General features: G+C 41.9%; 1 long non-coding RNA gene across 1 annotated transcript; it reads left to right on the top strand.

The window, feature by feature from the left end:
* Window positions 1–3790: 3790 nt before the first annotated feature.
* On the top strand, window positions 3791–6048 carry LOC119055607 (uncharacterized). Its single transcript, XR_005083726.2, has 3 exons — window positions 3791–3914; window positions 4108–4258; window positions 5792–6048. It is a non-coding gene; the product is annotated as an uncharacterized LOC119055607 (long non-coding RNA).
* The last annotated feature ends 2040 nt before the right edge of the window (window positions 6049–8088 follow it).

Here is an 8088-nt window from a genome sequence, read left to right as displayed (position 1 = left end):
ATGGGCTCTAAATCTGAATATGCAAACATCCACCCGATTTTCAAAGTAAATACCTCACAGACACCTGAAACCTTAGACGTCCAGAACTGCACTTCCCATCTCTCGCTTCCTACAATATACCAGTACAAGTGAAGGGTTCTGCCTCCAGAGCTCACGCCAGAAACCTGGAGTCTCCTTAAAACTCTCTCGTTCCTTTACCCGCCATATCCAACCAACTGTCAAGTTTTATTAATTTTATCTTCTAAATATCACTTCTATTTTCCAAGAGAAGGGACAGTATTACTTCTCTCCAACCCTACTGCCACCACCCAAGACAAACCGCATCATTTCTCAGTTGGCAGCCTCTAACACGGTCCCCAATGATCTCTACCTTCTGCTATTCACACTATCATGGAACCTCCTCTCTTTTTGCTTTTAATAAATAGACTAAAGGAAAAATGATGGGATGTCACTTCTAAATGGTTATAAGACGACTCTGGCTTTTTTTCTTACTCTTGGTCTTTCACTTGCTTGCTCTGGGGGAAGCCAGCTCCCACGTTGCGAGCTGCCCTGTGGAGAGGAACTGAGGGAAGCCTCCAGCAGTAGCCAGTGAGGAACAGAGTGCTCAGTCCAACAGTCTGTGAGTGAGGCACTGAACCCAGGCACTGCCACCGAAGTGAGCACGGACGTGACTCCTTCCTCAGACAAACTCTCAGTGTGAGAGCAGCCCTGCCTGATTCCTCATTGCCGCTCTGTGAGGCCTGGAGCCAGCGGCTACCAGCTAAGCTTTGCATGAGCTCTCTTAACTGACACGGACTATGAAGCAGTGTTTTTTTGTAAGACACGAGGTTTTGGAGAAATCTGTGGCACAGTACTAGAGTCTGAATACAGCCTAACTTGTTTCCACTTGTGTATTTATTCTTAACTCCTTCAATCAATCTCCTCAAAGAAGCCAAAGTCTTATTTTAAAAGTGAAAATTCAATTGTCATTTTCCTATTTAAACCCTTAAATTGCCTCCGGGTGCTGTTGGAATTAAGTCTGAAATCCTCTTTGTGGGCCTTGAAGCCCCTGATCTCGCCCCTGCCTGCTTTTTGAGTCTCGTTTTGCATTATTCTTCGCCTCCCTCCCCCTGACCCAACCGTGGCCTTTATCCAGGCTTTGGTTGCCATTTGTTTTTAATGCACCACGTTCCTTCCCACCCCATGTGCACTGTTCCCTCACTTTTCAGCTGCTGGTCGCTGTCCTCTTGGACCCCCACAGACAGCACCTCTGTGGGCTCTACTGACCCCATTCCAGACTAAGTCGAGTCCACCCACTACACACCCCACAACGCTCACATAACAGGGAGCATTTGTCACTACTTGTTCTGACCTTCCTGCCAAACGGTAAACTCGCCAAGGGCAGAGAAGATGACTCCCTTGCAGACATTTTTATCACTGATGCTAGCACAGCATCTGCCACTCAATAAGAACTTTATAAATAGTTCATGAAGGAAGGAATGAAAGGGAAAATGAATTATAAAAATATAATCTTTCATATCTCATTATAAAACATGATCAAGTATCTCAAGCCACTGTAAAATTTAGGAAGCACGGCAAAGGCACCCATTGTTTTTCATGCTGAATATTTAAGACTGATTGTTCACATGAAGGTCTTTTCAGCCTATGCTGTGGCTGCAGTGTGAATTATTCCAGAGTTTAGACATTCAAGTGCATATATTTGTTCAAATATTCCTTCTCACAACAAATATTTGCTGAATGTTTGCTCTGTGACAAGGAACGTTCATCTAGACATCAAGGATAATGATGAAGTTTCTGGACTGAGTAAATGAGAGGATGGTGATGGTGACCAAGACAAGGAAGGCCAAGGAAGGGCAGGTTACAGTAAATGTAAAAAACACTTATAATAAACTGAACACATTATCAAAGCATACATTGTCGGTTAACAGTTATTGCTGTTACTTCTCTCTTGGGGCCGATGTAATTATTTACCAGATGGTAAGAATATTAAGAGTTGGAAGTCCTGGAAACAGTGGCAAGAGACCAGGGACCGAGTGATGGCGGGTTGGCTACATGGCCTGGAATTGACACCTTTCTTGCCCTTGGCCTCACGTTGCTCACTTATAAAATGAGGTCTAAATATCATATAAGATCTCTTCTGGCTTAAAAATGTTATTACTGTTTCAGTCTAAATGCCACTGATGCACAAATGTTCTCTGCTGTTTGTATACAAGTATTCAGTTTTCATGAGAGTTTGGCAGGTGTTGAAGAAAATGACTAAGCAAATTGCAAATACAGAAAGCCCTTGACCCAGCAGCTCCACTCTTGGGTGCTTCCAACTGCAATGCTCAGCAAGTTACAGGCCACACGTTTGAGTCTCTCAGTAGCAAAAGGAAACCCAGGTTCATCCATTTATAGGCAGTGTCCTTGTGCTGGTACTGTAAAGCACACAGCAGTTATTTTTAAAGAAAATGTGCAAAAGACAAAAAAAAGCCTGTTACGTATTAACATCATAATGTTTAAACTAAAGAATGTTTTAACTCATCCTTCAACCCAAGAGAAATGAATACTTATTCTCACATAAAGACCTGTATGTAAATGTTTGTTGTAGCTTTATTCATAATCACCAAAACCCAGAAATAATCCAAATGTCCTTCAACTTGTGAAAATAAACAGGCTGTGATATATCCACAAGATGAAATACTAGCTAGCAAATAGAAACAACAAATGGAAAAAACCAAATTATTAGTACATGCAATGTAGACAAATCTCCAATTCATTATCCTAAGGGAAAGAATCTAGACTACACATTCCAATTGTTTGACATATGACTTCTATGACATATTGCTCTAGAAAAGATAAAGCAGTGGGGACAGTGAACAGATCAGTGGTTGCCAAAGGCTGGGGTGGGAACAGAGGTTGACTACAAACAGGTAGTGAAAGGAAACATTTTGAGGTAATAGAGCATATCTCACAAATGAGTAGAACTATCTATTTGTCAAAACTCAGAACTGTTCGGTTAAAAAGGTGAATTTTACTACATGTAAATTTTTAATGATGGGGGGGAAACATGGCACGTCCCAAGAAAGATCCTGCATTTGCGCTGAGTTAGGAACGGCAAGTGGCAGGCAGGCCACAGATAGAGCTCCAATCATGAACCCCAATGCTAAGTCGAAAGCCCCAATAATCCTGCATGAATATACAATCTCATGATTGTCATTGCCCCCTTTCCTGGAAAATTGACATCAACAGCACAGTCTAGGAAATCACCCAACACATTTATTAAACAAGCATAGATAAAGGATTCTTGAGATTAAAATCTGTTTTTGGAGAAAAGAAAATTTATGGAAATCAGGTCACGGAAGCTTGCTGAAACAATGGGAGTAGCAGACTGGGAAGGTTCACTGTTAGATATTTCCCAAGACAACAGCAGATTGATTAAATATAAGAGAGAGATGTCAACAACTTAAACTGGAAAATAAAGTGATTTGCAAAAGACAAACTGAATTGTACGTCTCTATCCACCTTCATACACAGAAGCCCAGCAACTCAACAGAGAGCAGGGCTGAACGGGAAAGGCAAGCCGCCAACAGATCATCTGTGTTGAAATGCTGACCCCTTGTGTCTGTAAGACACTAAAACATGCGATTCCTTGCTGAACCACTGGATCTGGTTTTTCAACCTTGTTTGTATAAGCAATAATGAAGGAACCAATACAAACAAATTCCAAACACAATTTACCCTAGGAAATATTGCATTTGGCACAAAAACATGTGTTGGCTCTGCCTCCATTCACCCCCAGCCTGTCCGCCACCCTCTTTCCAGGTACCAGTCACTTGTTTCGTTTCTCCCAGGAAGAATACAATCGTCAGAGGCAAATTAAGGCAGCATATCATCACGAACCCGAGCAGAAATAAATGAAGACATAAAGAAAGGTAGAGTGTATTTATTTTCTCACTAGTTCATCATCCAATTGTCAGAATTTTTACTGTGCCTACCACCTGATTCTCAGCCCCAGTATCCCCTTCACTCCTACAGTATTGCCTCCCGACAGAAACGGTGTGTGAATCTTCTTCGTTGCTCTAGGACTTGTTGTAAGTGTACTCTTTAACACTGTTCTTTGGCCAGGTTCCCAGTTCACCTAAAATGCGGATCTGCCTTAAAGGCACCGCCCTGACCAAGGCTGGGCATTGGCTCTACGGCGGCCACAGGGGCCCAAGTAAAACGGCATCCAAGCAGGAGCTCCAGTCAGTCCTGTAGCCATCAGTTCACTCAGCACGTAAGTACTGAGCACTGGCCTCTCTAGGTGCTGGGATAACTGATCATGTCTAAAGCATCACCGTTCCTACGTGACAGTTCGTAGGCCGCTAAGGAAAAAAATGATCATTAAACTTGCTACAACGCCTAAAATGATAGCCCTGCGTGTTTGAAATTTATATATTCTCAGAAATGTGGCAACTTCTGCTTTCCACTGCAATGCTTAGTTATAGGCCAACCTTTTCTGCGTGTGTCTCAGAAAATGACACACTGCTTTATCTGCTTACGTGCAGCCTCCTCGGATGGATGCAGAGGGTAACGCATCCGGTTGTTGCTTTAAAAGGAAATGTCATAAAGGGGAAAAAGCCTGTTAAATATTAACAGCATAATTTTGAAACTAAAGGAGATATTAACTTCCTCCCTCCCAAAAATATACGAATGACCTAATTTAAGAATATAGGACAGAACTTTAAACCAAAAAACATTTCGCTTCATTTTTTAAAAAAATCAACCCATTGTCTACATTCTCGTTTTGCCACGGACAGTTAATGTGCTGTGGCCACATGCCAGGGCTGTGAGTGCTACCTGGGAAATTGCAATCCAGAGCTGAGAGCTTTATTTTTTTTCTTTTGGTTTTGTGTCTCCTAGAAGAATTTTTTTAAATTTACCATATGTATGCCCTATTTTTAAGGTGAAATTAGCATTTTTCACCATCATTTAAATAACTGGAAACTATGTATGGGTATGCTGTAAATGTTGCTATTTAAAATAAAACTTAAATAGATCTTCGTAAAAATATGGAATTGCACTCATTCTTCTAGTGACAAAGTCCTTGCTTCAATACCAAATGTAAGAAGCCCCACTGCCCCATTCCCACGCCTTTCTTCACACACAGTAACTTTTTGTTTCAATGCTCAATCGCAGTATCATAATTTTGGACATTTTGAATGTCAATGAAACCCACTCATGCAGTACCAGAAATGCACATAAAGCAAAGTTAACTTGGACAACTACGACCAGTTCCTGCATATTCAAGCATTTGCCATGTGAAACAGAACCATTTTAATGACTTGAAAATAGAGGGAAAAGGTGCCTTAGAATTGAGGAAACATGGCGGGGTGACCTCGACGAGAAGAAAATGTGGGTAGCAAGCTTGGGAGAGAGAATTCGATGCAATCTTACTTACGAGACTAGCCGCCTTTCCAATTTAAAATTAGGATTCTTCCTTTAAGGAGTCTCTCCATGTACCTCAAATACGGGCCTGGCTTACAGGTAGGCAGGCAGTCGGGGTCCGGCAGCAGGGGTCTCCTCCGCTCAGCGTCCACCCCGAGTCTGATTCCCAGACCAACGGTCTTAGCCTCACCCCGGGGGCTCGTTGGAAATGCAGATTGTCAGCCTCGACCAAGAGCAGCTCGATCAGAATATTGGGGAGTGGGCCCTGCGTGCAGTGTTTTAATAGTCCTCCAGGTGAATTCCATGTGAGGCAGTTAGGCCACTGCCTTCCAGAAACTCCAATTTATCCCACCTGTTTATAAAGTTTTATTTAAATTTCCAGGCCCCTCTCAGGTGTCCTCAGAGGAAAGACGGAAGGAAGCCTGAGTTCGTGCTTGAGCCAGCCTGTCCTGGACGGCACATCCGGAGGCCATCGCGGTGGCTGCAGCAGCAGCAGTTACTGAGAATCCCCTACGAGGGGAAGAATGTTGGTGGAAAAGAGTCACGGGTCCAGCTTGGCTTCCCTTGCAGAGTTGTGTCCTACCACTCCCACCTATTAAACTTAGGGCACCTGAGCTGGTTTTACTGAGGCACTGATTTTCTAAGGTGAAGATGATTTGAGAGGGGAAGGTGTTAATACCACTATATCACATGTGAAAAAGTTCTACCATTTCAATTTCCCTATACTTCTCATTATGTCCCAAGAAAGTATCCATTTAGTCTTCTTCAGTACATCTTTAACAGAGCAGAGAGAGACTCCAACAGAAAAATCCCGCGGCCTGCCTCGGCAAGCCCCAGTTTCTACCTAGACTCAATAGTTTCGGGTTCTCTCCATTACTTCTCTTCATGGTTAGCATCTACTGTGGCAGGGGATACTGATTTTCCATCTGACGTCATTATCTAAAGTTCCATTTTTAAAAAGTGTATTTAAGTGAAAGATGAATCATTTTAAAGAAAAACATTAAGAACATTATAGTAGAGGTGATTTGAGGATATGGTATGTAAATAGGAGCCACTATATTAAGGAAGACTGTGGGTTGTGTGCCTGGCGCCGACACTAACGAGACTTCAATTCAGCTCCTCTTCAAAGAGTCCATTTTTATTCCTACTTCGACCTTTAGGCGGCCTTTCAGAAAAGCATATACATAATACCTGGAGCTTTACTCGATCAGTAATAATAGTTGATTTAAAAAAATCAAAACAACAACAAAACAGAAATAGAAAGGACATCAAACAGGAAGAGACTGTGGCCAAGATTTTTTTGAGCCTCACCCAAGGTCATGTTTATTTAGTTTAGAGAGAGAGGGAGAAAGAACATGGATGTGAGAGAGAAACATTGATTGGCTGCCTCCTGCATGTGCCCCAACTGGGGATTGAACCCACAGCTGATTGGTGTACTGCACGATGGTCCAATCAACTGAGCCACTCGGCCAGACTGTGACCAGGATTTTTAGGGTAACATCTTTGAGATAGAAACTTGAATTTTTCAGCTATCCTTTGTAATGAGACAAGGACAAATGAGATGACAGCTCTCCATTTCTAGTAGCAATTAAAATGTAAATAATTCCTGCTGATAATCATGATTATTTATATGCTGTGCACAAATTTTATTCTTCTTTATACAATCTTGTAAGCATTTAGGCTTAATAAAATATGATTTTATTAATCCTAGAGTCAGGATTTCTCCACAGCACTATTTCTGTGAATGTGCTTCCATTTAAATGCATCTTGAGAATACACACTAATATTTCCCATGGCATTTGTGTGGATGGTACCTTTTACATATAAATTACTGACCACTGAGTTAAGTTTCATTATCATTTTGCAAAAAGTTCAGCATACAGAGTTATGGCTGTATTGTAAGTTAATTTCTAATTATTCAGTAGAAAACTGTCATAGCATGTCTAGTACTTCATAGAGTTTGGGGCAACTCTTAATATGCTTACTGGCTTGGAAGTGAAAGTTTTCTGTGAAGCCAAGTAAGTGATAATGAAAGAGGGTAGTAACAACCTCCTAGGAAGGGTGATGCGTCACAGAGGGCAGGGATTGGGTAACCAGAACTCTCTTGGCTACCAGAGAGGCTTTAACTGGATTCCTCTCTTTGGCCATTTCTCCTACTGGGATCCAATACCCACCCAAGCAAGTAAACACACCGTGAATGTTACTGGATTTCAGAGCCTACTGAGAGCCAACAAGCCGATTCAATCATTACTAGCAACCTACGGTTCCAGAGATTCAGAGCCAGGAGCATTGAGCAACTAACTCATTAATAATTAATGATATAAAAACAGAATCAGATTAGCGCAACTCAGAACAAAGATGAAAAACACATTAATCACCAGAGGACTAAGGGCCGAAGAAGTCAACTCCTTTCAGCATCAAGCTCCTTGTCCTAAATAAAGGTCTGGAGCTGAAATAGAACTAGTTGCCAGAGGCTCCTAGAGGTAAAAGTAGGTTCCTGCAGAAAATGTTCCGGATCCTGGGATGACAACAGCACAGATTAGAGAATACTCTGTCCCTGTTTAATTGTTGCCATTAGCTGTTGCAAAATATAACTCGAGGCAAGCAGCAAAGACAAAAGCTCGTCTGAATTTTCTTCTTTCCCTTCCCAGTGACAGCCTATTAAGCCTTGCCCAGTCT

The sequence above is a fragment of the Artibeus jamaicensis genome, unplaced genomic scaffold (assembly GCF_021234435.1).
Source record: "Artibeus jamaicensis isolate MK-2021 breed Jamaican fruit bat unplaced genomic scaffold, CSHL_Jam_final contig_3214, whole genome shotgun sequence".
NCBI lineage: Eukaryota > Metazoa > Chordata > Mammalia > Chiroptera > Phyllostomidae > Artibeus > Artibeus jamaicensis.
This window is presented reverse-complemented; position numbering and strand designations above follow the sequence as displayed.